Source organism: Cavia porcellus, unplaced genomic scaffold (genome assembly GCF_034190915.1).
Source record: "Cavia porcellus strain 051 isolate PalLab524CR breed Dunkin Hartley unplaced genomic scaffold, mCavPor4.1 scaffold_20, whole genome shotgun sequence".
Lineage (NCBI taxonomy): Eukaryota > Metazoa > Chordata > Mammalia > Rodentia > Caviidae > Cavia > Cavia porcellus.
Genome location: NW_026947503.1, coordinates 28,537,478 through 28,555,423, shown reverse-complemented (window position 1 = coordinate 28,555,423; position 17,946 = coordinate 28,537,478). Strand labels below are relative to the sequence as shown.

The 17,946-nt window shown below is 37.0% G+C and overlaps 1 protein-coding gene across 4 annotated transcripts in view; it reads left to right on the top strand.

Moving 5' to 3' along the window:
* Rab27b (RAB27B, member RAS oncogene family) overlaps window positions 1-17,946 on the top strand; it is a 148,547-nt gene that overhangs the window by 88,551 nt on the left and 42,050 nt on the right. Inside the window, exon 1 of one of the 4 annotated variants that reach the window (XM_003474006.5) lies at window positions 2,027-2,311. The exons of 1 other annotated variant lie outside the window; for it this stretch is intronic. The gene's annotated coding sequence lies outside the window, so the exon portion shown is untranslated. Of the gene's footprint in view, window positions 1-2,026; window positions 2,312-2,332; window positions 2,579-2,625; window positions 2,648-17,946 lie in introns of those variants that run through there. 2 more of the 4 variants (XM_063231601.1, XM_063231600.1) reach the window with 2 other exon arrangements.

Genomic DNA, 17,946 nt, shown 5'->3' with positions numbered 1-17,946 from the left:
CCACATTTGACTAGAAATCTTTCAAGTATATTTAAGAATCTGTTTACCTTGGAGCTGTTTTCATTGAGGGAGAAATTACATATATTTATTTTGTGTAACAAATTTCATATGCAAGAAAACTTTATTATTATCTTCATGACACACGATGTTGTCACCTGTTCTCCCTGGATTTCCAGGGTCTTTGTTCTGCACTGCCTGCAGTCAAAGTGGTGTTACTGAGATGGCAACGCAACATTTCTCTCAGGGACAGGCATGCATCACCACTCTCCATCAGTGTCACCTTGTGAGTGCAGTGGCTCTGAGCCTCAGAACCAGAAGGACAGGACTCTATGTGGCAAGCAGTCCAGCAGAGCCGCCCCTGGGAGCTTTGGCTTTACAGGCACTTATCTGGGCAAGGATGACAACAAGAGGAGGTGATAAATGTGCATGCCAGCTTTGCTCATGGCAGGACATTTTTCCAGAAATATTGGGCAGGCAGCAGAATACAGAGACCACCAGAAACTCTGCATTCAGAACCAACAGACCTGAGTTCTACCTTTACTGGGCCTCTTGATTCTGGGCAAATTGTTAGAACTTTCTCAACCTCAATTTCCTCATTCTTAAAATGAGGACAGTAAATGCAGCAGAGAGCTTGGCCATTTCAAAGCTATGCTGTGAAGGCCAAATGAGAAGAACTGGGGGGCTTTGACAACGCTGTGGCACACACACGTCAGAAGCCATTGCTGTCTGGACAGACGAAAGCAGTGAACAGGTTACCTTGATAAAGCATGTGAACTATCATCTGTAGGATAATCATCTTAAATCGGTGAGTTCACAGAGGAATAGAATCAAGGTTGCGTGTTTCTTCTTTTATCTCTGGGCTCACGGACACATACTTGTTATACCCACAGGTAGGGTTGATGGATGAAAAGCAGATTTATCACAAATCCAATTAACCCAACTTCGTACACTTCCTTCTAAAACAACTTTGTTAAATTGGACCAACCTTGGGAGAAGGGAGTAAATTAAGTGCTATTAAAATTGCACATGGAGCTAGTGCATCTATGAAACTTACTGTGCCAACAGTGTTGTAGGCCTTTTACTGACATGAACTCAGTTACCCCATCAGCATCCCTACAGAGTTACTATCATCCCCATTTTCAAGGTAAGAAGACTGAGGATAGAATAGATGGACTTCCATGAGAATACACATTTTCTCTAACATTTCTTCTCTACCCCTTGGTTATTGTTTATTCCAGGTTTTGGTTTTTTGTCTGTTTTCTCTGTTTGGAGAAATTCTTGAGGAGATCCTCCTCAGGTAACAGCAGTGCTTCCCACACCCACATCTCCAAAGTATCTGGTCAGATCTGAACTTAGCAATTAAAATTTAAGCGATCCTCTCATTGTTTACTAACATGAATGCAAATGAGTTTTTTGTTTGTTTAATTTTCTTCACCAGCATATAAATAAATTGTAATGGTAAATACAACCCTATGTGCTCACCTTTGCCATGACTCTGTAAATTAGAGGTGTCAGAGTAGGGCTAAAATGCCATCCCCCAAAGGCCGGCCAGGGTCTCTGCTCTATGCTTGAATCTTATATGGTCAGTCACAAAGTAGGTACTTAATAAACACTTGCTCAGCGACAGCCTGTGTATTCATTAAAGAGTCATTTATTGAGCTCTGAACTGGTGTTGATCCTGGGACTAGGACGGTGCATACTGACCAATATTTTCACTTGAAAATATTTTAATTTAAAATGCGATTTCTCCCCAACCTCCCTTTTATTTCCGATTGCTCTGTAGTTACACAGACATCTCCGCTCCATGCAGCAGAGAACCAGGACCAGGGAAGCAGCGCCCTGGGTTCCTCAAGTGAGAGGTCAGAGAAAGCACAGGAAAACTAATGCATAAAAACGAGCTCGCCGCTGGGGCTGGCAGCCCCGGGACGAGGAGGGTTTAAGCAGGAGCCAGGCGCCCTTCTCCCTGCAGCCGTTGAGTCACTGGGAGACCGGCCCGAGGTGAGCCTGCACATCCGCGTTTGGACTCGCAGACACGCCTTCTTCTCACACAAACCTTCCCGATCCGAGGCGCCTCGGCGGGCTCCGGGGGTGGCGCTGCCGCCGGCCCAGCCTCCCTCCCGCAGCCCGGGCTGCGCTGCACCCATCGGAGCCACAGGTTGGAGCCAGAGAAGGAGCCGTGCCCATGACGGTCACCTGGTGAAGCAGATCGCGGTGGTCGCGGCTGCTGCAGCCCCGTTTGCGGGACCGGGAAGGGCAGGAGAGGTCCTGAAACCCGACACCAGCCCTCCCCGCGCGGAAACTTCGCAGGCTGGTGAGTCGGGGAGGCGGCGGGCGCGGCTGCAGCGCGTTCCCACCCGCTCGGGCGCTCGGCGCGGGGACGTGGGGCTGCCGCCCGGAGCTGGCCGGAGCCGGCGCGTCCCCGCGAGCCCCGGCGGACTACGGTGGCGGAGGGCACCGCACACTCGGCAGGCTGGCCTGTCCCACAGCTGGTGAGGACAGAAACCAAAACCAGATCGTGGGCACAGCAGCCGGGCTCCTCCATTGACATCTCAAAAATAGGAGGAAAAAAAACCCAAAGGTGATGAATAAGAACAACCATAATGCGTTTAGGGTGTCCTGGGGGAAGTGACTTGGTGAGGCTGAGAAGGTATGTCTTTCCTTGCACTTCCTTAGGTGAATCAGCCAGGGAAATCAAGAGTCATTTCTGCTTTCCAATTGCTTGCTGTTACTTTCGAATTCCAAGCTAAGTGTTGCATCCACTGGACTGTGTCTGTGGTCCCAATAAAGTAGTTTCCAAGATTTTTCCACCCAATGCAGCATTAGCTAATTAAACCTTTGGAAACTGTAGAAGCTGGTGAACTGTACACAGTGCCTGCCTTCCTAGGAAAATGATGTTTGGCTAAAGCTGTGTTTGGTTAAAGCTGTCACACCTGTGATGTGTTTACTGGCTTCTTATGTCAAGATCTAAAACTAGGATATAGCATTCCAGTTGTTTAAATGGTACGTCATTAAACTGGGTTAAAATTTGTCTCAGGATTATTAATAACAAAGTTATTTGATATAAAGATGTGCATCTTTCATTAATATTTAAATGAAAAAAAGTCCACACTTTTCAATTTTTAACTACAGTTACAGACATATAGTGCATGGTTTGTAAACAAAATTTTGAAGAGTTAACAGAAAAGATGTATTTCAGTCTTATTACAAATTATGTTTGCTGGATTTTCCAGGCTACGTGAAAGTCCAGCTTGTTGGTTATCAAATAAGTGTCATGGTTTTATGTGTCACCCTACTCCCCAAATAGTTATTCATACTTTCCTAGCCTCATCCTTTACCCAAAGGAGATCAGCCAAGGCAAGGACTCCTTGGAGACAATGGAAAGGAGTAATGTAGACAGTTTAGCATTAAACTTGTTGGTTTTTCTGTTGAAGAACTGACTATAGGCCTCCCATAGGATGTTGCCTTCTTCACTTTCAAAGGAAAACAAAACATTTCCACATTTCCGATGAAACTGGATGAGCCTGTTCTCATAGTTGCCAAAAGGAATAAAGGGAATCTGTCAAATGTGAGCAAACCACCGCTCTCCGTTTTCATGGGTCACTTCTGGAACAGGTATTTTTGACCCCGTAGGGAAGGCAACCCTATAAAAATTACTTTCTCAGTTCCTTAGTTCACCATGTTATTCTAAAATTACCCACTGGTTTCAGAATTGTTGTTCACTTAACTGTTCTTCTGGAAATGTGGAAACCACCCTAAGTCCCAGCGAGTTTGGAACAGAAATTTGTTCTTTTTCCACACTCATTCTTGGAAATCTTTGGTTAGATTTTTGGTTTCTGGTCAGTAGAGCATGAAATGTAACCAACTGGTCATATAAAGCTTGTCTCGCAGTTAATCCTGCTTCTTGGGTTGATTCATCGGGGCTGATTAACCAATAGTTCAACTCTGAGGCAATTAATTGTAATGTTGAGATTCAGGAAGGTAATTACAATAAGAGCAGACAGGACAAACCAGATGTTTCCTGTGACGAGTATGTCACTTTCTAGATGGCTGTCAAAGGGGGATGGTTTTATGTTTTAACATGTTATTACAGGGCACACAAGACTTAAACTTATTCTGTGGAACTAGGAACATAGTTCTAAACCTATTATAAAGCCTATATATGGAGCTGAGAGTACTATCAATTTATTAGAGTCCTCTCACAATCGTTATTCAAGTTCTCCAACTATCAACCTTTTCTCATTAGCCTTCCTTAAGTGAGGAACACTTGTCTGGATTACCAGTAATGACAACAATTTAACAAATGGCTGCATGAACGCTTCAATAAATTTAGTCTTTTTAACTACATGAATGTGTAATATATTAAGCAAAATAATATATTAAGTTACCAGTTCATTTATCTAACAAACATTTATAGTGTCAAACATGATTCAGGACAGCAGTAGACAAAATAGACAAAATCCTTAGCCCTGCGGAGCTTACCTTTAAATGGGAGACAAAATATAAACAAGATCAGCAAATGATTTCTATGGCATATAGAGAACAGTGATAAGGAGAAATTATAAAGTACGGGGTAGGGCATGTGTTAATTCTCAGTAGTGTGGGACAGGAGTGTTAAAACTGTAGATTAGGCACCAAGACCAACCCCTTGCCCCACTACCTTTCAGTATCTGTTGTAAAGAAGCAAAGGAGTGATCCTTGTGGGTTAGAGAAGACAGAGCATTCCAGACTGAAGGAACAGAAGGCAGAGGTTTGCCTGGCATCCTCAGGGACAGCAACAACTGTAGATCCGCATCAGAGGGAGTGAGGGGAGAGTGACAAGATACAGGGAGGACAACGATGGGGTGAGGGCAGGAGTCTTGAAGGTCCTATTCGGGTTTTTATTCTAGGTGAAATGAGAAAAAAACTATAATTTAGATACAACCTGTCAAACTTTGATTTTCAGAAAGTGCTTATTGAGCATACTGTGAACTTTAGTATTGTTAGCACTGTGGGAAAGACGGGTTAATAAAACATACAAGGCCTCTGCTGTTAAAAAGATCGCATCCTATGGTGATGAGATGGCCACAGAACTAAATAAACCAATTAACAATTGTATAACTTTCAGTGTTACTAAAGAAAATGCATTAAGGGATAAAATTATTAAGAGGACTGGAAAGACTATGTATGATTCGGTAGTCAGGAAAATCCACAGGTGCCATTTTAATTTAGTTTGTATTATTATTGTCCTAAAACATAATAATTCTACATATTTATGGAGCACAATGTGATGTTTCACTGCACATAAGATGTCCACTTTCTGAGTTGTTGGGTTTGAGCCTGTATTGAAAGATTTGAAAACTTTACATTTGTATTGAAAATATACAAAAGTGTCTTCTTGTCATTATGTCCTAAACAGTACAGTGTAACAACCACCTAGATGGCATTTGTAAGTGACCTACAGATGATTTATAGTATATAGGAGGATATGAGCAGGTTATGTGCCAATCTAAGGGACCTGAGCATCTGCAGACTTTGATATCCTTCTGTGTCCTGAAATCAATCCTGTGCTGAAACTGACAGACAACTATACTTTGTGTAGTGTCCAAATCATGATATTTAGCATATTTATCACCTCAAATGGTCATTATTTGTTTGTGGTGAAAGCATTTGATATCTAAGAAAGTGATGTCATAAAAAATCTGTTTGGCTTCTTTGAAAATAATGGAGTACAGGATAGAGTACAGGATAGACCAGAGAGGAGACCGTTCCGGTTCACCAGAGATGACAGTGATACAAGTTAAGGTAGGGACAGTGGTCATGGGGAGAAGTAAGTTCACTGAGAAAATCTGTGAGAGCAGGATGGCTGGCACTTGCTAATAAATTGAATAAAAGTGGAAATGATGGAAAGAAGGAGCCAAAATGATCACCGGGGTGCATACTGTGATACTGGGCAGATGGTGAAGCCATTTAGTAAGATGGGAAAAGCTAAGACAAAAAAAAAAAAGTTTCTAAAAGGAAATGAAGAATCCATCTCTAGCCACTTTTGGTACTTTTATGTATCTGACAGAAATGTTCAACTAGGGTTTTGCATGTATGAGTCTGTAACACTTAGAAGTAATAGCTGAAATTTGAAATTTGGGAATCAAGTTATTGTGGGTGCTATTTAAAACCATGGTCTTCAGAGGGTCACCTAGGAAGATATTAGAAGAAGAAACAGAGGGCTGAGGACCATGACCTTGCTTATCCTAATGCTTCTGTAGTGCTCAGGAAGAGTCAGTAAAAAGCCAATAAAGTGGGAGATAAATTACTAGGGGACAGTATCATCATAAATTCAAGTCAGGAAGTTAAAAAAAAAAAAACGGTCAACACTGTCAGATGTTGCTAAGATGGAGATTGAGATGGAGACAAGGATGTAACTTCACATGATCACAGAGAATCATTGACAACTCCAGTAAGAGACAGTCTGCTCAAAATAAGCTACTCAGAAAAACTAACCTAAACGTTTTATAAGTAGCATTTTGCCTAATCCCAAAGAGAAACAGAAAAGAGAAAGACCATTACATAAACTCTTAAGGCTACATGCAGGGTCTAATCCAGTGATGGAGAACATTTGACAGCTTTAAATGATAACAAACATCTGGCTAGTGCCCATGTGCCAAAGGTTTGCTTCCACTGGATCAAATCAGTTTTTAAACTGACTTATAGGACAGAGGGACAAAGAAATATATAACTAGAAATATCAAAAGTCTGTGAGTTGTCAGCATAGTTTGACGAAGAGCAAAACCATACTGAATGGGCTAAAGCTTAGACAAAATGTTGGTGAAAACCAAAAATCCTTTACATTTGTTAGAATGAAGCCGTGAATAAGGAAGTTGTCTCATATCATGTGAGTGCAATTTCTTCATTTCTGTTTTTCCTCCTTCTTTCCTTGTTTCAAATTGGATTAGACAACAAGAGTAAATTAAAATCAAAGAGTGTTGAGAAGTTTTTGTGGCTGCCAGTAGATTCTTTAAACTGGAGAGAAAAAGAGAAAGGATGAGAATGGTTAAGAGGACTGTGTTGGACATTGTATCTCAGTTGGGACCTAAAGAATGTCTTGAGTGTCCAACAAAGGAATGATTAAGGAAGCATAAACAAAATGAAGAAAATGCACCTGCAGAGTCCCTGGGAGTGTTCTCACTGCATTCAGAGACCTGAAAGATGAGACATTGTGGATAGTGGGAAACAGATGCTAAAGAAGGGCCTGTGTCAGGTTGGAGATACTCTTTGGGATGTCATTTCAGGGATGGACTAAGACCAAGGAAGACCAAAAAAAAAAAAAGCAGCCGCCTATGATTGTCAGAGGTGTTGTAGAGCTGTCTTCTTCTGGGAAATGAACTAAACAATTCACCTTCTCTTCCAAATCTGTGGTCCTACAAACACAGGTGTACCAATTGGTAGCTATTCTACATTAAAAATTGATAGTGACAGCTTAGTTATAAAAGATAAAACAGAGCAAAGTAAATCATTTTGTAAACACCATGTAAATCATTTGTTTAATAACCAAAAATGTAAGAACATTTTTAGGTTCGTATACTTATATTAAAGGTTACTAAAATTCACGCACATAATTCTGTGAGCAATGTTATATAGGATCATAAATTAGTGAGCGTTAAGCCAAATGATTATTTTTAACCTATTATTAATCAAATATTGCTGATGTTGTATAGCATTTAACTGTATATGTGACATCCAGTCTCTTAAGATCTTGATTTTTCCCTGTGTAAAATGAAAGGTGTTATTGACTATTTTAGCAGTCCTACTGTCTAACTCTAGGCTTAGGTCATGTATTTGGGCTTCATATTTAGTTTCTTTCTTCTTTTTATAACATTTATGTTATCTATCTATTTTGCTAGTTACAGATGTCCATATAGATATGTGGGTGTGTATGTGTGTATCTAAATAGATATATGTGTGCATGTACACATGTATAAAAAATACAAACCCTACAAAAACAAGAATTCACTTAAAAGGGTTTAGTAAGCAAGTAAAAACTTTTATTCTGTCCATAGCACATAATTATATGGAACTCAAGGTCAATAAATCTGTTTTCTTATTAGTTTTTTAGCTTTCTCAGAAAAATGAAACTATGTATTGACTCTGACCCAAGAGATACAAGAGAATAAGAATAATTAGAAAAAATAAAGTTGATTTCCAGTCAAATGAAATATTTTTCAGTCTAATTTAAGCATGACAAGCATAGCCTACGAAGTGTATTAAAAGAATTACTCAGTATTTATGTTGACTACTCAGAATATGTTGTTTTTATAGAAGAAATATGTTGTTGATGAGTACTTCTTGGCAAATTAAAGTATGAAAAATATAGAATAAAATTAGATTCTTCAAAGAGGAAAAAAAAACTGGGCCTAACATAACACTAAAAGAAAAGTATGAACCTTTCTCTGTGTCAGGAGTTGCCACATTTTTTCGTAGGTGACTCCTTGGACTGACTTGTCCTTTTGATCTTCTTTATTTCCCACTAAATGCTGCAAAATGCAAGAGCAATGCAACTAGACTGCTAATTTCTAAATTCCTCAAGTAAACTGAAGGGAGCCCCCACAATTCACTATACAGAAATTATTATTCTTAACTCTTCTAAGTGTCCTTCTCCTCTTGTTCTTTGATCTTATTCTTCCTAAGGTTAGCAATACCCATTGTATTTTCAAGTACTGCCTACAAAAATTTGGACGTGTGCATTTCCATTAGAAACAATGTAAAAAACACTGGAAAATATTTTGGGAGCAAATAATCACTGTAATAAACTATTCTCATATTATAACTGAGGGGAAATAGGTAATGAAGCAAGCCTAAGGAGGTGTGTCGTATGAAAAGAACCTCTTGTTTAATCTGCAGTTGAAAACAGGATGCCACGTAGTGGTAGTGATAACATGAAGGAGCAGATTTGAGTTTGCTTTTCTCTGGGATTGTACTAAGCCATAATCAGGTACCCCTTATTTTGAAATTGACCAATGCAAATCATCCCAAATCTCCTCTGTTTTACTTTTATGGTTCATTTAGACACTGGCAAAACCAAGACAAAAAAAGTAGAACATAGAGCTTGTTTTTATTGCATTGGATATTGTCAATTTGGATGCCTTTTCCTGCCCCGGGAATTTACAGACTCAACGAGAGCTCATTCTACTGGGGATTATAGAAACCATAATTAAACGAAGGAGAAGGCAAAATGAATAACGAGGGTAAGGAATCGAGGCCAGTACAGTTTATGGTGCACTAGGTAAGCTGAAGGACCCTGTATGTGTGGTCTCCTTTGCAGACTTAGAGAAGGACCACGGTTCATCTGGAAGACATCGAATTCAGCGTGGTGCTTTTCTCTGTAAATGCTCTGTGGTGATAACTGGGTTGCTATGAAGAAGAATTTCCCTTGTATTATAAAGTTCTTCTCTCTAGTTCCCAGTGGTTTTTCTAATCAAGTGTGTCTCGTAGTTCTGACCCTTTACAGTATTCACCCTTTCAAAGTCCACTTTGACTTCTAAAGTAGCCTCATGCATGAGGCCAAGGGACCGAAACCAATTCCCCTTTCTTTACTTCCCAGGTGTGGAATCAGAGCAACTTTTGTGAAACAAACCTTTGAGGTGTAGCCTGAGTAGTCTACAGCAGTGGAATCACACATGGAGGTGACACCTTGAGAACAGAGAACTGATTGCAGGAAAGAAATAATTCAAATTCATACATGTTAATGATGCATTTAAACAAAGATGCATTGTTTATACCCCTGTATGTTCTAACCAGTAGAAATATTCCTATCTGCTTTACTTTTCAGGAATCGCATTCTTTAAAGTATACAGAAGTTAGAATCAAAGTTTTAAAAAATAACTCAAAACTGTTTCACTCTGTTTTTCCCATGCATGGTACATGGTCATTAGATCCAAAAGGTAAAAATAAGAAATCTAAGAACATTTGGTGGGGAACACAAATTCTGATGATTAAAGAATAGTATAAACTTCAAAGGTGCCAAGTTAAAGTTTTAAAATGTCAGTAAAAGACCGGCTCACTATTTTAAACCTGCTAATCGCAATTTCATTTCCAATACAATTTGTGTCTGATTTTTTTACTTAAAAATTCACAAAATGCTTACTACATGTTAACACAGTGTTTGGTATTTTGGTTGTAATGGTGAATAGGGTATAGCTCTTGTTCTTAAAGAACTTAGAATCTGCTAAAGTAGAAAGACATAACAAAGTAATGTTAGTATATCCAGGGGAAGTTTCATTTCTCATTTTGAAGTGTAGTTACTGGGATAATAAAAAGGGTTAACATTGTAGGGTCTAAAAAATGGGAAAGGTCTGAAATTAGCTCAGAAATTATGAAGTTGGAGAAGAAAAGTCAGATGAAAGAAATAATTAACAAAAGTGGATGTCAACAAGATATTGGGGGGAAAGGAGATATTTTTGGAAGCCCAATTTGCTTGCTTAATTTAATGTGAAAATTTATAGATGAATAGTGGTCCTGAGAAACAAAACCATGCATAGAGGAGGTAAGGCCACTTGGGGGAAGAAGACACACAGCACCCCAAGGTGCTTATGGTCACTCAGTTGGATATGATCAGAAATATGACTTCTGAAATTTGGTCCTCTCAGGCGAGGTCATGCTGGTTTTGGAAGTGGGATGCAGCTGGTCACTGAACCTCATTTTACCAAATGCCATGTGTCCCGGGGAAAGAGAAGTAGCCACAACATAGGACTAATAATTTTTTTAAAAATTATTTTCTGTGAGCATTACTCTGTTTGACTAATGACATTAAAGTTCTGGAAGAACGTAGGGAAATGTATTTAATTATGTTATTATTATTATCATGATTATTATTCCTAAATTGGAAGGATGTATTAAATATGCCTTATAGCTCTGAGTTTAAATGACATAATTTATCCTGTTCTGTGGGCAACAACTCTAAGTAGTATTTCCTTTCCCTATAATTGTGTTCGCCTATATTTTCTCCTGTTTCATTGGATGAAATGACAAGTCATAGCTCAGTTAACTAGAATATGTTCCGGTACCACTGAATGGAAACCTAGAAGATCCCAAATGAAATTGAATCTATTGATTTGGGCTCATTAATATGCTTTAACAACTGATACTCAGATATTATTAATTTAAGAACCAATTAACTGAGTTTTTAAGTCCCTCAGTAGTTTTTTTTTTAATTCTGCTATGACTACATTTTTGAGACTTTTAACCTTGAGACCTACTTACCAAACCATAGCAATGTATATCATAAAACTCTAATTATTTTACAGGTTTCAGTAATATGTAAAATATTGTCAAGTAATTGATTAGAAAAGCATGTCAAATAGGTTAAGGAAGTTATTCTTTTCATCCTCTTTTCTCTTTACCCTATCTCCACCATAATGTTAGTATTCTGTCCAGTTCATTGTTTGCAAAAATTTAGGAAATATTCTTTTATGTTTCCATTAATTGTTTCTATAATCCTGTCACTGCTTCTTACTTTTCATCACAACTATTTCTAATTATTAACTAATTAATATGAGAATGTAGTGCATACCTACTTGTCCAATTTATATGCTTTCTGTGTTCCTTCTAGATTTTGGTGTGCAAAGCTTTTTTTGTTAGAGATGTATCATTTGATACATGTAGTTCAGAACAACTATATTTTTCATAAAAGCTCCTTGTAATTTGCCAACATCTCAGTTATTTTTATGCTCTAATTATTATAGACAGAAAAGCTAAATCTCAAAAAGTTAAGTGACTCATTTTAGACACATATTCATATCTACAAATATCTCAGTCAAGATTTTTGATTAGAAACGTTGATTTTTATCCTTTTTTTCTTCTGGGGAATTTGGTTGATTTCATTATTTGTAAGTTATTAACCAACTGCACATCTTGTAAATTATACCCATCCCATGTGTAAATTCATCAATATTTCAAATTCTCTCACGAAAGGTCAGTATGTTGTATTTATTTTCTTGTTTGAATTTTGAGTATAGATCAACTAATATGAATACAAATCTCATTTTGTAAAGAGTGTCTGGACTCGTGTGAAGGTGTAATACTAAATATGAAGATGTGAGCACACGAACCATTACCAGGAGTGGGGGATGTCCTCCTACAGCTCATAATAAACATTGTGAATCACTTTAAATGATGTGTGACGTGGTTGTTAAGGGTAACATTAACCCTTGACTAAAGACTGACAATCAGCATCATCATTTTCAGCTTTGAAATACTGTCACCCCAAAGCATACATTCATTATATGTACCCATTTTCAAGTAAAGCTATTATGTAAAGTCTGGTAATTTTGGTTTTATATGGCATCATTTTGCAAATTCTATTTTTTTCTATTGCTGCCTCCTACTTGGATATTTTTTAAAATGTAATTTGTTGATTTCAGGATTTGTTTCCTGTATATATGCAAAGCATGAAAAAGTTTGATAGAAGGTAAAAATATACAAATAGTCCTTCCATTCTGGATATAATCTTTTTGTGTCTGGTTTTACTTAACACAGTTACCAATAACTGACCCAAAGAATGATTTAAAGGCAAAACTGAACTGGCTGATATAGATAACACCTAGATCTTTTCCAAACCACAGGGTTCCAGGTAAAAGGGAACATAAAGAAGAGAAATAAATATTTTATCTATTAAGGCCCTTTTGAGAACATATTGAAAGTGTACCTCAAATCCAACACTAAAAATGACAACTTTGAGGAGTGGATGATGAATAATATCTTTTTGTTTTTGAAATGCCAATTATCTCCTAATTCCTATGACCTTGGAACCCTGTTTCCTTGGTCTAGACATAAATTGATACTGGAATTAAGAGGAGAGTGGCTGCTTTTTATGATACCCATTCCAGTGATGAGTTTCCCAAACTACATTTTTACCATAGCAATGGTATCCATAAATGTGTAACATTATTAAGAATAGTTGTGAAACTTAAGAATGGTCATGAAACTTTATTAAGGAATATACAAAAGATATATATTTTGCAGATTTCCTAGAGAAATTGTATATATTAACATTTCCTGCTTAATTGAAAACAAAGAAGAATTTTGCAAAGCCAATAATTTTCTGTATATTATCCCTAAACCCCCTTGGAGACAATCTTGTTACGTGTCTATTTTATTGTAACAGTAAAATAGTCTCCTCGAGTCTTTTCTCTTCATCATTCATTGAGGTTTACTAGAGGAAAGAATTTTCTTTTTAGCATGAATCACAATTAAAATGATTTCCTCTTGAAACCTTGTGTCAGAGCCCATTTTTTCTTTTTCTTTTTTCATATTTTTCTATATTGTTTAGTGATATTCTGTTGCTCCCAAGCATGGGTATCACTGACATATCGACCAGCCCTCCTAATCAATTTTATTAAAGTAGTTATAGTAGAAAATAACTTGTAAGTTATTCTTACCAGTAGGCATAGTTGCTTGTTTATATGTAGCAAAAATCCAAGAACATAGCTAGTCTTAGAAGTTCCAGCTTGAAAATAGAATTATAAGGGAATAATTTGAGGCCAAAGAATTTTATTAGTCAAAGCTAATGTGGACTGACTGTGTGCCTGCCACTTTGGCTTGGAATTTCTGCCTTCAGCTCTCCATGACACCAGCAACACTAGTACTAAGCAAGTATTTGGCTTCCTAATTCTAAACATATGGCTACCGATCCTTCTTGTAAAGGGTCCTTGGTCTCCCTGCTATTACCTCCATCCTTGGAAGACTAATTTGCCCTTACATAGAATTTAGCCTTGTTCACTATTATGGATCATGATACTTGAAAAGATAGCTCTGACAATAAGTTCTCAGTTTCCCATCCAGTGGTGAACATTAAAAGTATATGTGAATAAATTCAGTGATCTGCTTTAGTAATTCTGTTGCTTTATTAGTAATTCGATTGCTTTAGTAATTCTACAGACTGAAGTAGTGGTAGCTCATTGACTAGTCTATGCATTTTCCGTCAAGAATGGTAGCGTTTTTTTTTTTTTCCTGAATCAACTTAGACAAAACTAGAATATGAGATTGGAGTATAAGTAACTGTAGGCTTTCCAAACATACCAAAATTGCAAAGTAAATGTCCAACCTTGCAGATACATGATAGCAAAAGATCTCTTGAATGAGTATTGGTAATGTTAATGCAAGCATAACTATCATTTGCCTTCTGAGTACTTTCTTTTAGATGTAGGCCCCTGTATCCTATTTGGTCCTACTGCTAGGCTGCCAGCCTAGAAAAATAGACATTCCACAGAACAAATGAGTTCAAAATTGAGGAATTATAAAGAGATAACCGCTTATCCTGAAAGACATAAGCATACCTGATTCATTGCAGTGAGTAAAACCATAGCCTGCATTTACTGCACTAATAGGTTGGGAAATGTGAGGAATCCAGGTCCTAAAGGATGTCTCATGGCAAATTGCTGTGTAAGCAAGAATTCCACAGCAGAGCTGCTTCATTCACCCTGGGAAACTCTTCTTTTTCATTTGATGCTGGTTGTCTATGTGTGCTTGAATTTTAGGCACATAATATTCAGGTTTAAGGCAGTGACATTTAGAAACCCAAGGTTGTCACACTTGTTCATAAGAAAGTATATGTAAGTGATTCCTTGGTTATCTACCTCAAAGAAAGTGCAGATCAGATAATATGTAATTGAAATACTTAGAACTTTTGCAAAAACAAAAAACCTCATATAATTTTTTAAGTAAACAATTATTTCTACTTCTAAAACATAAATTGCTAATACAGTCTTTTAAAAAGTATTTCTTCAAAGTCATTAAAGTTTATAGCTGAGTTGTGGCTATATATTTTTCTTTCAGATAATAATTTTTTTTATTTTTTTTGAGATGAAGTCTAGCTATACAGCTCAGACAGGCCTTGAACTTACTATGCTGCCCAGACTGACCTTGAACTCACAGTGATCCTCCTGCCTCAGCCTCCAGAGTGCCAGGATTATAGTTGGGCCTGACAAGCCTGGAACCTTTCAGATAACAATTATAGTTTGTCTATTAATCCATACCCTTTTCAAGATTTCATGTTTAGAAAACCCTGCAGACTTAGCTATAAACCATGACAGATATCTATCAATTAAAATATCCAAGAGTTCAGTATTGCCAATAATCTCAATAATTTTCACCAAATCAAAGATTCACAAGGTTTAGTTAGTGTTGGAGACCAGATAAGGACAGACAGAAAATGGACTGCATATTCACTTCATGAGCTAATTGGTTTTAATTTAGAACTATTTCTTAAATAAGTGGCCCCTGAGAACCAATACATTGTAGCATCCTAATTAAATAGGCTGATCTGTTAACTCCTAAAAAATTCACATATAGCTTTTTTTTTTTTTTTTTTTTTTTTTTTTGGCCTTTCTCTCAGTTTCTGTCCCACCATTGTTATCACTGTGAAAACAGAGGTCTGTTGGAGGGAAGTGAATATTCTAGGTTTAATAATGGTTTTCATCATGCAGAAAAATGAGTCTCTCCTTGAAACTCTGTGTTCTAACAATTTGGCACAAACATTTGTGGTTGCCTACTTTCCTTTTAGATGTATTAGCCTCATGGTGTTTGATCATTTAGCCTATGAGTCCCTACAGAGATGTCCAGAAAACTGAACAAGGCTGTGCATAGTCCTAACCTATCCTGGCCGACTCCAACTAGGAACATGAACTTATTTAGGAATATTTTGTTAATTATGATGTTAGATATACTTGAAAATTCTCTTTCAAGTCTTTATCATTTTAAAATATTTACACCCATTTTTATTTATTAATTCATTCTACCACTGATGCTAAGAATTTGACTATATGAGGTGGAGGAAGGTACAACATATAGGCTCTGATAGAAATATTAAGAAACACCAAAAGACTTATTTAAACTTCCCTGCATATATTTCATGGATTCATTGCCCAAATTGTTAAGCTTAATTTGTCCTGATTTTTCCAAATGTGCTTATTAATCCAACTCTTGAGATAATTTATAAAAACTGAATGTTTAAGATTTTTTTCATAACACTAGATTAATAGTGATTTTTAAGTGACTTGAGAAATGGCTCAACCACAGAGGGGGAAAAACATGAGAAAATGAACATTATCCTTTATAAAACTAAGAGAAAAAATTTAAACCATAATAATCATAAAATATAATAATTCAATTCCCTATTTTTTAAATTAAGAAAGATAAACATGAAAACTTGGATTCAATTAAATATAACAAATATGATGAATGGGAGATGTAATTTCATTTATTGGAAATGAGTTTTATGCAGATTAGGCCCAGGTGGTACCTTACGGAACATAATGCATTCTGAAAAATATCTACTGAATCAGCTATGTAAAGACATCAAAAAATCGGGGGCTGGGGGTTTAGCTCAGCGGCATAAGCACCTGCCTTGCAAGCAGGCGGTCGTGAGTTCGATCCCCGGTACCGATAAAAATGAAAAAGACAAAAAAAAAAAAAAAAAAAAAAAAAAGACATCAAAAAATTTTATGGTACGGTGGTGGGGGAGGAGGGAGAGAAGTGGAGGGACTAAAAGTAATGTAAAATCCTCAATTACTTGCTGCTTTTAGACAGTCTTTGACAATGTAGATCTAGCATGTTATACATTGTCTTTGATTTTGTTCTTTCAACCAAAATGCCCACTTTGATCAGGAATAAAGAAGAAAGTAAGTGGAATAGTCCATGGTGGAAACACTACTACACAAAATGGTAATTCTGACAAGCGGATTCCTCTCCTGGAGCTTGGGTTCATACGTTCATTGCTGAATAGGTTTATTTTATTTTACTTTTTATATTTTATATCTACCGTAGCAGTTGAACCTCTGAGCTATAATCCCAGCTGCCTATTTATTTACTTAGTTTTGAGGCAAGGCCTCTGCAAACCACTACACTGCTCAGGCTGGGCTCTAATTTAGATCATCCTACCCCAGCTTGAATTGGAAATCATAATGTGATTTGTTCGGAAATTTTGATGAATAATAGGAGAAAGCTCTCAACTTAAATACAGCAAGGCGAGGCTTGCTTGGCCTCTCTGTGTCCTGATTCTTTCAGTTCATGTGGCCCTTGAGAGGACCTGGTTGCTGACTACCTGTCAAATGACCACTCCCCACACATCATTGAGGAGAAATCCAGAGGACTGTTCATGAGCCTGCAGACTGTTTTCAAAAGAATAATAGATTCTGTTCAATTGTCAGTAAAGTTAACTTAAAAGATCCTTCAGTATTAGTTTTCAGAAGTCTTGGCTGACAGATAACCATCTTTCTCCCCACTTGCCACATTCACCCTTTACTATGAAGCTGGTACATGACCTAGGAAATCATAGATGATTATAGATAAAAATAAATTTTGGAGAAATGTTTCAGAACCATTCATGATAGAAAACTAAATAGACCTCTAACATATTTCTGTTTCTGATAAGATATAAAAACAGTACTGGTTTGATAAGTCCAGTGACATTCTATTTCTCCTGACAAATATTTACTCATACTTTTAAAACAAAAATTAGTGAAAGGTAGGCTTGAGTTAGAAACTCCAACCTAATAGATAAATTATTTGAATTTCTGCAAAATATCTTTTTAATACATAAACTAACAGTCATACTTTATATTGTCATACTTATATATAAAGTCATACTTTATATTAAGACTCACAATTCTGAAGAGTGACTGGCAGACTCATCTTATTTCATTCTGAACTCTATCAAAAAAAATTAATGGATTGGGTCAGACATATTACAAAACTCTCTTCCCATCTTAAAAAAATCAGTAGAGAACTTGTCTAGAAAGCAGACTTGCAATTTAAAATATGATAGCATTTACATGAGTTATATTTATAAACACTTTCCTGAAACATAAACATTGCATAAAGTGAAATATACTGATATATTTATTTCAAAACAGACAGAAGGAAGGTTTACTAGTGACATGTTTCATAGTTTAAAGGATGATGATGGTGAATGAAAGTATT